At 45.4% G+C, this 16,902-nt stretch overlaps 1 long non-coding RNA gene across 1 annotated transcript; it reads left to right on the plus strand.

The window, feature by feature from the left end:
• Positions 1-800: 800 nt before the first annotated feature.
• LOC130516416 (uncharacterized) lies at positions 801-16,037 on the plus strand. The gene is made up of 4 exons (XR_008947477.1): positions 801-1,144; positions 4,131-4,244; positions 11,448-12,678; positions 15,205-16,037. It is a non-coding gene; the product is annotated as an uncharacterized LOC130516416 (long non-coding RNA).
• The last annotated feature ends 865 nt before the right edge of the window (positions 16,038-16,902 follow it).

Raw genomic sequence — 16,902 nt, forward strand, 5'->3', positions numbered from 1 at the left:
TCATAACGCATCACATAATACTCCTCTACTGTGGACATTCTGAACACGTTTCGACCCTGCAGCGTCAGATTTAAGGAAAATTAGAGGGTGGGGGCCATTAGCCCCCCCACTTCAGTCTGTGTGACATGCACACTGCGATGTTATTGCTGCAGAGAGCCGCTGATGGAAAACACTTAGCCTGCTGAAGCAGGTCATTTCCATAAACATTTACACTGGAGCAGCGGGTAATGACACCAGCCGCCGTTTCTCTGTTTGAAGAGATGAAAATGGGAAGAAATCGGATGTAAATGAAGGAGTTCCGCATCCTCCCAGCTCAGGAATGTCTACTGATCCTTTTATTATTTTATTTGTGCCGATCTTCACCTTTGCGCGATTTTTTTTAAAATCTCTGAATCCTTCTTTAAAGTTTATGAGCTAATTTTTGCCGTTGCTCGAGGCAACTGAAGTTACCCAGAATGGAGAACGACCCCTCCTGGTTGGTTTAGGACATTACATCAATCTGCAGAATACGTTTGTTGTTAAGCTATTTTTGTCAATGTTATTATTATTTCTTTTAAATAAACGTTTGATTCTAAGACAGAACGAGGTGCCATGACAGCTGCTCTACACAGGCCAGTGTCTGTTAGAGACGTCAAAACCAGCTGTATGATTTCACTCATCTAATACTTTGTGCCCGTTTTCCTTTTCAATCGGGTGATCATGACATTCTTTTATGTCACACAGGAAGACTGGAAACAAGTGAATGTGGGTTTGTCAATGTTTATGAAAGAAGCATCAGGTGCACCCTCGCGTGTCTTTGACCGGAGGAAACAATATTCCAAAGGTTTAATCAATGAATGACGATCATATGTGATCGGAAAATAATCAGCAGTATGTTCATGACTCAAGTTCAGTGACAAACAGGAATGAAAATATTTTCCAGCTGTGCTGCTGCAGCTTCTCACTAACAAAGATGGAGGCTAAACACCCATTTGATTAGCTGCTGCCTTCTGCCTACAAATCAAAAGCTCAGCAGGAAGTCACATGGTTTACTACGTAAACGTGGGTCTCCTGGGTCGTGATGTGTCCATGCCGAATGTCTTCGTATCTGAGCCTCTTTGAGTCGGTTCCTACCCATTGTGCTGGCGGAATAAAGACCCACCAGGTTTGCTTTATTTACTCCAGTGAAACATGCAAACTAGATCTACTCTTTTAATCCACCTGCAGTTTACAGACGCTGATGTTTCTTTGTGGAAATACTTTCAAACGCCGCCCCAGGAACAATTTACTCTTCCCTGAATCATCAACTGTGGATAAAATGTTAATGAACTCAGCTTCAATCAATTAATCGCCTAAAACAACCGTGTTATCTATGAAAAAACAGCACGTTCCAGAAACCAAAAACACAGAACTGGAATAGATTAAAACACACACACACACACACACACACACACAAAATCCTTGTTTCGTTTCGTTTAGTCGCGTTTTATTTTAAATGACGGGTTCGACTCAGATGCAGAATATATGTTGCTAAAACAGAAAAAAAACTATTGCTAATTAATTTATCTTAAATTAGTTTGAACGGTAGACGGACAGACACATAAGTAGCCAAAAGCTACTTATTACAAGTTAATGTGGAGAACTTTTAGAGCCGCAACCTTCGCGCCGCCGCTCGGAGCGGCTCAGATTTCCTGTCTCGTGCTGCCACCTATCGGTGACCAGATGAACTGCCACCGAACGTTTGCTGGAACGATTCCGTTTGGTTGTCATCTCGCACCTTTCTTTGTTTTTCTACTCATTTTGATGTGTGACGTGGAGTTATAAAGATATTATAAACTCACACAGTTGCCAGGACAGGGTGAATTATTCTGTTAGAAGTATCAGAGGATACAACCTGTCATCATAAAAGCATCAACAATAAAAGCATAAAAGCATCAACAATTATTTCCCAAAGAAATGAGTTAATAACTGTTGATACTGGGCAAAACTCTGACCCTTGAACCTGAATTTGGATTTCATTCTTTTGTTGAAATTGAGCATTTAAATCCCAGAGGCAACCACAGTGAGATGCACAGAGTGCACATTAAAATAAAACACTCCATCTAGCAAGTTCAGACGGACATATTAATAAATTGATTATTAGGGCTCATTTTTTTCAGACTCCTGTTTAGAAAAATGGCCACAGATTGACAGAAAACCCTCCTTTCAAGTTTTCATTTGATTGGAAATAACCCTGCAGCTCTTTATGCGACTGTTGACGAATGTAAAAATGTTGCAGTCAGAATGGAGGAAAGTTGCTCGAACTTCCCTCTGCAGCGACGGCAGCAGCGCAGCCGTTTTGATCTGTGCTATCCATCCGCCCCCTGCTGGGACATTCAAACAGAGCTGCCCATCATTAGTCTGGCATCTTTGGCTGCGACATGAAAGCCGTCTGACTGGCGGCAGCGGCCCCCCGGGGAGGAGAGCTGATGGCATGGCAGCACTGTTGGACATGCGAAGGTCTGCCACCGTCGCCACGGCTCCTCTGCTTCCACAGCCAGGAGGGTGTTCAGCAGGCGAATTACAAACGAGCGGGCCGCTTCTCGTTTGAAGTGAGGCGGAGAGGGGGCGTCTTTAACAAGGAGCGGGGACCCGGTGCTGCTCACACAGCTCATTACAGCCGACAGAGACGGGGGGGACAAAGGGAGGCAGGGAGGAGGTGTCACTAATGAGCACAGAGAAGATGCTAAATGGAGGAATTACCAAGCTCCTCAGCAGCTTCTCTGCTTATCATCTGCCTCCACCAGAGCAGGAGGAGCTTCACCTGATCACAGACCTGCAGGCTCACGCTGCATGTGAGAAGTCCACGCTCAAACTTCTCAGCTGTGGACACATCTAAGGGACTGGGTCAACACGGACCTGAAAACTGCCACCTGTGGTGGATCAGAGGAGACCTCAGCATTGGCCACCAGAGCAGCTCAGGTATCAAAGCTGTCCTGTCAGCATCAACAGCAGATGAGATGAGCTCAAGTCGTTACTGGAGTCTCTTCTAGCCTGAATGTGGACAACCACAAACCTAAACCCAGCTTCATTCCACTGGGGACCCTCAGGAAGACACACGGAGACGTCCATGTCCTGCTTGTTTCCTCCACGTGTCTCACCTGTGTATCAGTGATGAGGAGGAGGAGGAGGAGGAGAAGGACCTGTGGCTAGGTTGTCATCTGTTGGAACATGCTGGAACATCTGCTACACATCTGGACTACAAGCAGAGGAGGGACAAACAGGAACTGAAGAAAAGCCCAAAGTTTGCTGGAGTTTGTGCCTCATCTAGATGAGATGTGTGTGTGTCTGCTGAAGAGATGTTAGAAGAGACAATAACGAGCCCTGAGCTGACCCAGGGGGTAGGGGTGGGGGGCTTCTGTCAGGGACTCCTTCACTCATGGTAATCAGGCAGGAAGCTGAAAAATCTCCATCATCTGTGATGAACTTTAAACATTTGTCCATCTGGCAAGAGTTTGAACTTCTGCAGCTGGAAGAGACTTTTACTGTGAAAGATGTGTACAGATCAAAGTCCAACTTTGTCCCAGTCAAATGTAATTGGCTCCTCACAGCAGGGGTCCGGCAGCAGGAGCTGCTGGGAGTCATTAACAAACAACCAACAATGAGGCCAATGCTTCCAGGGATGTTGGTGGAAATGGAGGAGAGTGTGAGGAACAGCAGCCTAGATCTCTAATCATCTGGACCACATGAAGACGCTGTTTAAAGAGATGGAACAGTGTTGAGAACGTCTTTAAATCAAAAGGATTTTCACTCCAGAGTCTCACTGCCTTTCAATTTATCAGCAATGAGAACTAGGGGGGCGGGAGGATGGTGGGGGGTATAGTATATGTGTGGGGGGTGGGGGGTTAGGAGGGCTGCAGGGACCACCAACACTTTCCAGCCACCACGCTGAGCGTTCACAAAAGCCCAAAGCTGCCATGGCGGACTTTGTTACCCTGCTCTCATGTTCTGGTCCAGTTCAGTAGAACCTCATCAGCAAAATTCAGCTGAAATTTCAACAGTCTTCATCATCTCTGCTGGGCTTCATCGTCTCTTCAAGCCAATTTTCAATTTTCCTGTATATATTTTTGATTTGTCATTGACCTCATCCACTCTATCTGCTAACTCAACAGAAATCTCATTGATCATTTGGGTTCCAGGTTCCACACCAGACACCAGTCTGCTCCCAGAACTCTTCTCTACATCCTGTCCGTCTCAACACCTTTAGTTCTGTAGCCCTCAGTGAGGTTAGTTGGTTCCTTTATGCTTGTGTCAACATCTTGCTTCGGGCGTGGCACGCCTCCTATGGCCTTCTGCACATCCTCGTCCTCTTGTCCTATTGTCCAACGTCTCAATTTATGTCCCTCAGTCACTTTGGATAAATTCAGTACAACTGAGGTTGCAGGAAGTGTAGAGTTCAGTTTTGAGGAATTAAAATAACTAGCCGGAGACTTCTCTGGGCCTCAGTCCATGCGCTTCTTCTTTTTTAATTTTCTTCCCCTTCTCTTCTCATCACACACACCTGCCTGCAGCGACCCCCAGGTTCACACTTGGATTATAGAACATAACAGGAAGCTTTAAGTCAGCCAAACTCGGGTCGAGGGAATGGGTCAGGGAGATCTTGGAGGTTGGCGAGGACAAGGAGGAGGACAGGGCATTTGTCCTAATTCTCCATGTGTTTGTCTGTCTGCCATCATGTTGTGTTGTTGTCTTCTCTGCCGCCCCTCCTGTCCGCTCCAATTTTGCACAACTTTCTGTGTTTAATTTACCATTTAAACAAAGTAATTCTGCCATATATCCAAATGTTTCACGATAATCAGCTCGGCCCTTCGTAAAGTTAATGTCCCACCATTAACTGACAGGGGGACTTTGGCTCTGCAGGGTCACTGATTGGTGAGCAGACTGTGGAAATTGTCTGAATCAGATTTTTTCCATCTTCTTCTTCTTACATATGTCAAATCAAATCAAATCAAATCTTAATTTATATAGCGTCTTATACAATCAAAATTGTTTCAAGGCGCTTTCCAGAATCCCAGGGCCTGACCCCAGACAAGCAACAGTGGCAGATACCATCTAGAGTGATCATGTGATCAGCATTATCTGAAAGACATCTGCTATAGTAAGACTGAGCTCTGAGCATAGAAGAATCCTTAATCATAAATGTAAAAGTGATCAAAGAATGGTCTGACAGGAGGGGGTTCTGAGGGAACACTGACACATGTTCTACCTCAACACCATAAGTCAGAACTAGATCTAAGGTGTGGTTGAAGTTATGAGTTGGTTGGTTTATCTGCTGGAGGAAACCAAGTAATGAAATGAAGCCATTTCTAAAGCTGTCATTTACAACGTCTACATGGATATTAAAGTCTCCAATGATAATGACTTTGTCTGTTCTAAGGACCTAGCCGGCTGCTCGGCTGCTGCCGGGGGACCGCTAGCTGTAGCTACGCTAGGCGGCTCCGCAGCAGCTAGCTTCCCCTGGCTATCTGACGCAACTCCAACTCCAGCTAACTCCAAGCTGCGGAACCGCGTCTCAAGCTCGCCAAGTCTCGCCTCCATAGCCGTAAATAAACTACACTTTCTGCACCTATTCCCTTCACTAAGGGAGGCAGAGGAGTAACTAAACATTTCACACGCTGAACAGACAAAGACACCGGGTGAAACAGACGGTGAGGCCATGCTAATGCTAATAGTCGGCTGAGCCCTGTATTTGTTTAATATGGGTTGTTTCTCACTGTTGTTATCAGGTGACTAGAATGTCCCAAGTGTTCAAATTTTAAGTAAAGTAACTACAACACACCAAGTGTTCAATATTAAGTGAATACAACACACGGTGCACAGTGCAACCAACGAACGATTGAGGAGACCGGAAGTGACGCAATACGTTACGTTGTTATATGTGTAACCATTATTGACCAAAGCACGTTGCATTCACAAAAAATGCAAAAAAGATGACAATTTAACCTTTTATTTAAACATATCCTGCACTCTAATAACAACAATGTGCTCCGTTGAAATGTGCTTCACTGTCTGTACTTGAAGAGCTATTATTCAGCAAGCTCTTAAATTGGCTGGTATCCAACCACGTTGCTCCTTCAGCGATCATCACACTTGTGTGAGAAGCTTGTAGCACCTGGTGTGGACCCTTCCAGCCATTCCTTTTCCTGGTGCTCAGAACCTTCACCATGATCCAGTCACCTGGCACAATGTCATGCAGCGGTTTGGATGCAGGTGATGGGAGCTCTGCCTGAGATAGGTCAGAAGACACATTTTTATAATGTTTATCTTCACAAACTGTAAGGGTGTTTTTGTTTTTGCATTCATAACAGTACAACAGTTCTCCAACTACAAAAACTGATATTTTAATTAATTAAAACCACAAAATGTAATACAAAAAGAGTCAATAATAACTCCTGAATAAGAACAATATCACATACAAGCTCAACAAATATTGAATTTGTGTCATAAGAAAATATGTTTTACTGTATAAAAACATGAAAATCTGCAATTTACCTCTGGCATTAGGTTTGGGAGTTGCCTTGGTAACGACACCTGCAATTCTTCCCTTTCTCCGGACTGTTGAGCTGGAACCTGGACTGTGTTCACCACAGATTCCCTGTTTACATTTATTGTGTGGTACATAAAGTCAACTCCAGAAGGTAGTAATGACAACACGGATGCACCATTGTGCAGAGTTGCATCTTTGGCATCATCGCGTGTGTCATCCAGATTGCGACGGTCCCTCCACCTCTCATTCAGATCTTTCTTTCTGAGGTCAAGCTTCACACCGGGTCTCGATTTTGGAGCAGATCTCCTCAGAAGGGGAAGAAGTTCTGGTTGGTTTCTTTGGAAGTTGGGGTGGAAATAATGATGAAGGTTGTCTCTGTTTAAACGCTGGGATTTCCTGAAGCCATACAAATTTAGCTGGCGTGTAAAACTTGAGAATTTGGAGGTTTTGAAGCCATTTGAAGACAAGAACTCATTGTCGATTAGATTCCCATTGACGACGATCCCGTCTCCTTGGTGGTTCCAGGTGATGGTATTAATTTTGCTGTCATTGATCAATCGCCACAACTTTGTAGGGAATTTTTCATTCAGTGAAACTCCCAGTGTTTGCATTTTTGATCTTTAAAAAGATAAAATGTTGCAATGAAAGAAAAGAAACATAAACTGATTAGATTTAAACTGCAAGATTTGACTTGTTTGGAGTGTTCTGTCGCCTCTTAGGTGCACAATATTTGTCTGAACCTCATTTTCCAACCTCATTAACTGTTTTCTTTGAAACATCAAAGAATCAAAGGCATCTTACACATTCTTTAATCTTCAATGCACAGGCTTCTGTTTTTGTTCAGTTTTCCTGCTGCCTTTGATTCTTTAATGTTTCAAAGAAAACAGTTGATCAGACAAATAATGTGCATCTAAGAGGCGACAGAACACTCCAAACAAGTCAAATCTTGCAGTTTAAATCTACAGTTTATGTTTTTTTCTTTCATTGCAACATTTTATCTTTTTAAAGATCAAAAATGCAAACACTGGGAGTTTCACTGAATGAAAAATTCCCTACAAAGTTGTGGCGATTGATCAATGACAGCAAAATTAATGCCATCACCTGGAACCACCAAGGAGACGGGATCGTCGTCAATGGGAATCTAATCGACAATGAGTTCTTGTCTTCAAATGGCTTCAAAACCTCCAAATTCTCAAGTTTTACACGCCAGCTAAATTTGTATGGCTTCAGGAAATCCCAGCGTTTAAACAGAGACAACCTTCATCATTATTTCCACCCCAACTTCCAAAGAAACCAACCAGAACTTCTTCCCCTTCTGAGGAGATGTGTTCCAAAATCGAGACCCGGTGTGAACCTTGACCTCAGAAAGAAAGATCTGAATGAGAGGTGGAGGGACCGTCGCAATCTGGATGACACACGCGATGATGCCAAAGATGCAACTCTGCACAATGGTGCATCCGTGTTGTCATTACTACCTTCTGGAGTTGACTTTATGTACCACACAATAAATGTAAACAGGGAATCTGCGGTGAACACAGTCCAGGTTCCAGCTCAACAGTCCGGAGAAAGGGAAGAATTGCAGGTGTCGTTACCAAGGCAACTCCCAAACCTAATTCCAGAGGTAATTTGCAGATTTTCATGTTTTTATACAGCAAAACATATTTTCTTATGACACAAATTCAATATTTGTTGAGCTTGTATGTGATATTGTTCTTATTCAGTGAGTTATTATTGACTCTTTTTGTATTACATTTTGTGGTTTTAATTAATTAAAATATCATTGTTTTTGTAGTTGGAGAACTGTTGTACTGTTATGAATGCAAAAACAAAAACACCCTTACAGTTTGTGAAGATAAACATTATAAAAATGTGTCTTCTGACCTATCTCAGGCAGAGCTCCCATCACCTGCATCCAAACCGCTGCATGACATTGTGCCAGGTGACTGGATCATGGTGAAGGTTCTGAGCACCAGGAAAAGGAATGGCTGGAAGGGTCCACACCAGGTGCTACAAGCTTCTCACACAAGTGTGATGATCGCTGAAGGAGCAACGTGGTTGGATACCAGCCAATTTAAGAGCTTGCTGAATAATAGCTCTTCAAGTACAGACAGTGAAGCACATTTTAATGGAGCACATTGTTGTTATTAGAGTGCAGGATATGTTTGAATAAAAGGTTAAATTGTCATCTTTTTTGCATTTTTTTGTGAATGCAGTGTGCTTTGGTCAATAATGGTTACACATATGTAAGAAGAAGAAGATGGAAAAAATCTGATTCAGACAATTTCTACAGTCTGCTCACCAATCAGTGACCCTGCAGAGCCAAAGTCCCCCTGTCAGTTAATGGTGGGACATTAACTTTACGAAGGGCCGAGCTGATTATCGTGGAACATTTGGATATATGAAAGAATGACTTTGTTTAAATGGTAACTTAATGGTAAATTATGGCTAATTAATGGTAAATTAAACACAGAAAGTTGTGCAAAATTGGAGCGGACAGGAGGGGCGGCAGAGACGACAACAACACAACATGATGGCAGACAGACAAACACATGGAGAATTAGGACAAATGCCCTGTCCTCCTCCTTGTCCTCGCCAACCTCCAAGATCTCCCTGACCCATTCCCTCAACCCGAGTTTGGCTGACTTAAAGCTTCCTGTTATGTTCTATAATCCAGGTGTGAACCTGGGGGTCGCTGCAGGCAGGTGTGTGTGATGAGAAGAGAAGGGGAAGAAAATAAAAAAAAAGAAGCGCATGGACTGAGGCACAGAGAAGTCTCCGGCTAGTTATTTTAATTCCTCAATATTGAACACGGCATTTTGGCCGTTTCCGTGCCCTTGCCTGCTCCTTTCATGTCGTGCCCAGGTGAACCTGCTATTACTTTTACTAGGTGGCTGAAGTAAAAGTGAGATTCTGCCTCTTACAGACACAGAACAGCTCCCATTCTAAAGATTCTAAAGGTTGTAAAGCACACGAATAAACAGAAAATCAGGTTCAGGTTCCAAACAGAAGAACTCATTTTATTTCAAACATTAATTTGGAAGAGGAAAAAACTGTGTGAACAGTCCCCCCAACACACACACACACACACACACACGGATGACGAGTGTGTGGAGGTCAAGGTTAATCCTGTGGTTCTGACTGGGGGGGTCAAGTTAGTTTAACATCTATATCCAGGGACCCCTATCGCTGCGAATTTTATTCTTTTAGATTATTAATCTCATTTTTGAGCTGTGACTTTAATCAAAGAACATTCTGAACTTTTTATGAAGATTTATTTCCCTTTCTTTTTGAGAAAATATAATTTTTGCTGTTTTGTGTGGAACTTTACAAAAGGTCAAAGGTCATTTGAAACATAAGGGGGAATTGTCTTCTGTTCTCATCTCTAAACTGGGTCCAGAAGTGGACTAGCAGCTCCTGGACACCTGTCCTCTTGTCCATCCCTCTGCTGCCCTGCAGGCGGACCCCCTCCCCACTGAAACCCACCTTTACTATGGTGCTCCTCCTTCGTATGTAGTGATGGCCCATTGGACCATTGCCCTGATGACAGCACCCACGGACCCGGACCGAACCGGGCCGCATGGACCTGCAGGGACGAGCGTGCTGATGTCTGGCAATACACACGCACGCACGCACGCACACACACACACACACACACACACACACACACACACACACACTCGACTGGGATTGTTCTGATCGGAACAAACCCAGTTGAACCCACCGCGCCTGCTCGTTGACTTGTGAATTCCTGGTCTTTTGGTGCCACCTGCAGGCGTGTTGCTGCAAAACAATTTAACAGGACATTCATACTTCAAAATTTTCTCAACCCCAGCAAAAACAATAAAATAGACTTTTGTATATGTCGTATTTATAAACAAAACCAAGTTAAAACTGATTTGACAATGTAAACAGTTGTTATTCTTTAGTGAGTTTAAATAGATGCAGTGGCCCAAAACTGCCGCTAGATGGCGCTGTGGGTTAAAATAAATCTGTAACGTCTCATTTTAAACATGAATGTTTCTAAAGGAAAGTCTTAACGGAACATTGTTAGAGACACAAGCCGGTTAAATTCAGAGTTTTCCACGATGAATTCCGTTAAAGCATCAAAATACTAGGCTCCAACGCTGAAGAGCCTGAACCTGAGCTGCAGGACTTTTATGTTCTGGAGGAGCTCAGACGGTCTGAAAGGCCTGAGGTTACATCTGAGGGTGGAAATCACAGATTACCCTCAGACCTGTAGATGTGTTTTCTCCATAATGTTCCATGCACCAACGAGCAGATGAACTCCCTGTTGACTCTCAGGTTACAGCATCCATGACAACAGCCTCCTACAGGAGAACATCCACGTACAGCAGAGACTCACACTGAGGACCCGAAGCTCCACATATCTGGGTGGGAACCAGAGGGTTTCTCCTTGTGAGGGAGGGCTTTTAAAAGCTGAGCACAGACCCATCGCCCTCCAACTGCCCTATTTGTTCTAAAATGTTACTAAAATCAGCCAAGTCAACATTTTTCAAAATACAATGTTGTCGGAGAGTTAGCTACTGACATTAACATGCTAGCTGCAGTGAAAATGTGTGACTTTCTTCGATTGTAGGTTGGGGACAAATCCCATAATTATTCAACCAGAACTCACTGATGAAAAACACGGCTCCCTGCTGTGATCATTACTGTGATGAAACTGGTTCCCTTCACCATCAACAAAAATCCTGCTGCTTTGTCTTTGGTTAAGTAAAGCTCCGCCCACTCACAGACACCAAAAATTCAACCTTATTAAAATGTTCTTCAACTACAATTTAGAACTGAACAAGGATGAAATCGAACTTTTACACTGGATTGTTTAGAGAAGCTTCCCTTTAATAGGATTTGAGTATTTAATTACTTCTTTGGCTTGTGTGTGTGTGTGTGTGTGTGTGTGGTGTGTGTGTGTGTGTGTGTAAAGTAATTAGGACCAGAAATGAACCCAAACTGTGGCCGCATCTCCAAATGAAGGGGCAACAATAGCCGGCTGTCAGAGCCAACACTGTCATGCATGACAGATGTATGTGGACGCACCAGACAAAGACACGGCTGGCCGATCGTGTGTGTGTGTGTGTGTGTGTGTGTGTGTGTGTCCAGGGGTCAGCTTGCAGAGGAAGTGTCGGAGGACCGCTGGTGGCTCAGCTGCAGCTTCGGAGCATTGTCTGCGTGACGACGCTGATGTGGTGAAAACACAAACTACACCAACGCCCATAAAGTTGGAATTGAAGTTTCTTCTGATGAATGTTCCTGAAAATACACTTATGTTTATCTCCGTATACACTTGTGTGTACGCGTGTGTGCAGCAGAGCTTCATGAGGGCTGAAGCTGCTTGAGCGCCCCCTGCTGGGCGACTGCAACAAGAACACAGGCTCCTCCCAAGAGTTGAATCATTTTATCAAAAAGCTCATCGTCTATCTATCAGGTTACAGGCGGCTCACTCAGGGTGTGTCAAGAAAGTCTTGAACAAGCTGTTCGAGGAGTTCAGCCATCATTGTTGCTGCTGTCAGTGTGTGTGTGTGTGTGTGTTGGTGATGTCAGCAGAGACACTCAGCAGCATGTTGGAATGACATGTATGGACATGTCAGCAGCTGCAAGTGTCAGGTGCATCATGAGAGCTCTGTGCGTGTGTGTGTGTGTGTGTGTGTGTGTGTGTGTGTGTGTGTGTGTGTGTGTGTGTGTGTGCACGTGTGTGTCAGGTCTCTCTCTGAAGTCTCCAGGTTGTCCAGGCTCAGGAATGTTTGGACACTCGCTATAATCACCTCTGGCACTCAAAGGTCCAGGTCCTCGTGGGGACGTCTGATTAAAGAGCGGCGCTGCTGTTTTGTTGTGACAGCTCCAGCCTCTGTCAGCCTTCACACCTCCATCTCCTCTCACAGATCAATCCCTCCTCGATGCTCTCCACCCTCACTGGAGCACTGGGGGGCTTTCAGGCTGAAATGATGTGGTGGTGCTTCAGCCGCTTCACATGCAGACTTGAGGGTGTTGTCATCCTCCCAAATTGCTGCTGGGATTGATGCACTATTAGCGCTCCTCTTGGTGAAGACTCGAGCCATTAAGACTCCAGGTGGGTGGAGCGAGGACGAGGCTGCAGATAGGGAAGATGGACGATGAGCCTGTTAGAGCCTGGTGGGCTTCAAACTCCCCCACTGCAGGTGAGCTGATGGGCGGAGAAACACACTGCAAAAAACACACCTGGAGCCAAAAAGGCTGCTGTTGGTTGACGACAGAGTTCCCTTAAAAGTACTTCAAAGCTCATTTAAAAGGTAGAACCCCTGGATGGCATGATCCATCCTCACGCTTGTCACTCCTGGATTTTCAGTTTCTTTTCTGCTTTCAACTTTTCTCATTCCTTGAAAATCCCTGTGACCTTCTCTGGCACCTCCTCAGATCATTGTGGCGACCTGCAGGGCTGCACTTGTTCTGAGCTCAGCAGCCGAACATGCTGTCAGGCCTGCAGGCTGCGGAGCTGCGGAGGGCGTCAACGACCTGACGACGTGGGTTTGAATCAGAAAATGTCTGTTTTTAGCCTTCGTTTCTCCCATCCTCTGCCTCCTATCGCCAGATGAAGGTCCGTGAGCAGCCTGGGCTGATATTTTTTGCAGTGTGTGTGGTGAGAAGACGCGGAGCAGCTGGTCAGTTAGCGGGCCACATCAGCGTCAGGCCGCCTCACTGATAATGGGATTAGTTAAAGCCAGGATGGTTGGGTGGGGGGGAAGTGTGTGTGTGTGGGGGGGGTGAGGGGGCTCTGGGGGGGCTCACTTCCCCCTGAAACCCCACAAAGGCCCTGAGAGTAGACTGCAGGTATGCCAGCCATGTTTGGTCTCATCAGCATCAAGATGGAAGAGCTGTAGACGCATCTTTGTTTGTTTATTTGTTTTTTGGTTTGTTTGTTGTCTGTAAACTCAGAAGCTGTCGCCTTCAGGAAATGCCACCAGTAGCCATTAAAATGAAACAGGAGAGCGAGAGTGTTTCCTGTTAGCTGGAGGACAGCAGCCGTCGCTTAGACCCCCCCCCCCCAACACTGGGGCTGTGCTGGTGATGTCAGCTGTCCTGTGGCTCCACTCTGAACCAACTCTGATTAATAATTTATGGATCTTACCATTATTCCACTTTACACAGTTCAAAGGCTCCACATTTGCATCCCAATTTGTTCACTCTGCTATAAAGACACGCTCAGGCTTTTTGCATCAGTATTCCTCTTAGAAATGGAATTTGGGACAGTCTGTCTTCACATCAGCGGATAAAGAAGATTAAAGTGTGGGCATCCAGCCACCCCCTCATCTCCTGCGTGGCTTTGATGGTCTCATGGTGCTTTGATGAAGGCAGACATGAAATACAACAGTTCCATCAGAGGACAGACGTGTGCAGCATCAGGTTGTGGAAAGTTTGTTTTTTCCCTTCATTGGTTGAAAAAAAGAGAGAAACTGAAAGAAAAGAGCAGCTTCTTGGATCAAAGCAGCTTCTTGGATCAAAGAAGCCTTCAAACACTGCATGTGCAGCTGATTTATTTCCCAACTACAAAAGGACGTTTCTTTAAAACAGGAAGTGAAGCTCCTCCTTGCTGGAGGCTGATCAACCTGACGGTTCTCCACTCGTTTTATTGGTATTTCAGGCTGTTTGGAGGCACCATCAGGACAGACTAACGGCCGCGCCGCTCCGCGCATGGCTTGGTGCCGCTCCGCTCCCTCTGACATGGTCAGATATGTACAGTCTCCCTGGCTCATTTCAATTGGCCTCCATCTGTTTTGTCCAACCATGAAAAGGTCTATTATGATCCTCTGCTCTTTGTACAAATGGACTCCTAAGAGGATAGAGACCCCCACCACGTCCTCCCTACAACCCCCCCCCCCCCCCCCCCCCCCCCCAGCCTGAAACATGAGATTCCAAGGAGTTTGTGCCCTGCCCCTGCTTTAATTATCCATCGCTGGTGGAGGGGGGTCTTAATTTTAACGACTTTTAAAATGCTCCGCCTTCAGATTCACAGCAGAGGAGGGGGGGGGGGGCACTCTTTATTAACCCTAGACTGACTAGCTAATGTGATTGAAGTGGAACCACCTGGCGTGGGGAACTGTACCGTCAGCTGCTGCTGAAGGCCGACCAATGGGGAGGACCAGGTGCTGCAGCCTCCTGATTGTTGCCATGTAATAGTTTGCTTCAGTGCACAGTTTGGCTTGGGGCTGGGATTAAAAAAGCTGCTGCTGCTAGCACACAGAAGTCCATTTTCATACAACTAAACTCCTTCAGTGGGAATAAAGAAGGGAGAATGTGATGAAAGAAGGCCAGGAGTGCTGTTGTTCTTAGATGAGGAGACAGGAGGAGCCCGGAGGAGGCCATCTGATGCCGTCACTATGTGTGACACACAATCACTGTGTGCAGGTTTTTGTGGATTCTGTCTGCTTCCGGATGAGAAAAAAAGCTGCAGGATCAGGGAGATGTGTTTGTATTGAGTGGATTCAGTGAAACCAGATGGCCTAAAGAAACAAAACCAGGAGAGAGAAATACCAGCAGCTAAATACTCAACTGTACCAAAACACACACACACACACACACACACACACACACACACACACACACACACACACATGGCATTTGTAGTGTACAGAGTGGAATGTAGATAGTTCTGTATCAGCAGGTTCCTCTGGGTCACTTTAACAGCGATAGTTCTGTGGACGTTTCAGCTCCAGACTGCTGAGCTGATTCTCCTGACTGAGCCACAGATGCAACCCTGCGAGGATCAGCCTGAGCCGACTGCCTTCAGGGACGTTCAGCCTCCGCTGGCTGCCAGGTAACCAACCACAGGGGCCTGATCTCCTGCAGGACCCAGGGGGCCGGGAGTGGCCTGGTTGTGACTGAAGCAACAGCAAAGGGATTATTGCACATCCATGAGAGTCAAATGTTTGGCAGAGACTAGAATTTCATTTTCAAAGTGAAAAAATAGTGAAATAGTGATGATGAAAGTCAACAAAAACACTTTAAATGCCATAAGAGGGTTTTTAACAGTCAGTACTGAGTTTATGAGTGAAATGATGCAACAAAGGAGCAGAAAGGAGACCAGAACTCCCATCAAATGTCACCTGAACCTTCAGATGAACACATACTTTTGAGAGATGAATGGAGGGAAAACCACAACACGGCACCTCATCCTGTTGGCGCTCAGCTGCCTGTGAGGGGACGCAGCTATAAAACCTCTCAGGTCCGGCGGGAGAAGAAAGGCTCTGTGCTAATGCGGCTCAGATCAAGGACTGAGCAAGGACCAAAGTGGACCAGCGCACCGGCCACTGGGGAACATCCTCAAAGTCTTAATGCAAAGCCCGTCTCACATTATCTCCCTTTAGTTCAGGCCCTGGCTCATAATTCCATGTGGTGCTCCAGGTTCTCCGGCTCGCTGATCCTAAAAACATGTAGAAATGTTTAAAGCAGAACTTGGAGAACATCTTTAGTGATTCCTGGCTTCTGAATCATCATGTCATCATACAGTATTATGGTATTAAACTTTAAGTGACATATTTGATTCCTGTATGGTATTATTTTATTTCCAAAAATGCATCATAGATCCACACTTGTCACACGGAGGTGAAGGTGGTGTTGTTGATGACTCCATAATGGCGCTACATTTAGCTTGAAAAGTCGTTTGGTGGTTAAACTCAAGCACAGCAGCCCAGGAGAGTGTCTGGCAGATTTGTGGGGGTTGTGCAACCATCTGTGACCCCCCCACTCCTCACCAATCAACCGGCAGGTCCCATGTGGGCGAGCGGGTCTGCCGGGTGTCACCCCGTTGTTACTGTTTTGTTGATATTTATTAACAGGAGCCGACAGACGAGACGAGGAGGCCGAGGTCGGGCTGCTGCCAGCAGACATCACTGTCAGTCATGTGACTGCTGAGTTTGGCATCAGGTCAGTGTCCGGTGGAGAGGTGGTGGAGACAGAGGGCCGGCAGGACGAGGCCATCTGTGGGACAGACAGACGGACAAGCGCTGCCAGACACAGAAGCTTCCATAACCTGGACCTCAGAAAAGAGAAAGCATCACATCTTCTATCACCTTGTTGTGGAAGAGTTCCCCAAATTCTTCTTTTATAGTTGCACTTCTGCCACAACAAGTATAAGATGAAGGTGGAGCAGGAATGGTTCCACCAATGAAGGACAAACTGAAGAGAAAAGATGAGAGATGGTTCGATTTATAATGAGACTGAAGCAGAAATAACCTGGAACAAACAACCCTGCACGATGAGTATGTGATGTTGAGATGAGAAGGAGAAAGAACCATCTGTAGGTGCACAAATCCCAACCACAACACCACAACATGTGACATTTTTGTGACAGCTGACATTAAACCCGACGACCCTTTTTGTATATGAATGTATTTTGAACGCTGATA

Source organism: Takifugu flavidus, chromosome 19 (assembly GCF_003711565.1).
Source record: "Takifugu flavidus isolate HTHZ2018 chromosome 19, ASM371156v2, whole genome shotgun sequence".
Taxonomy (NCBI): domain Eukaryota; kingdom Metazoa; phylum Chordata; class Actinopteri; order Tetraodontiformes; family Tetraodontidae; genus Takifugu; species Takifugu flavidus.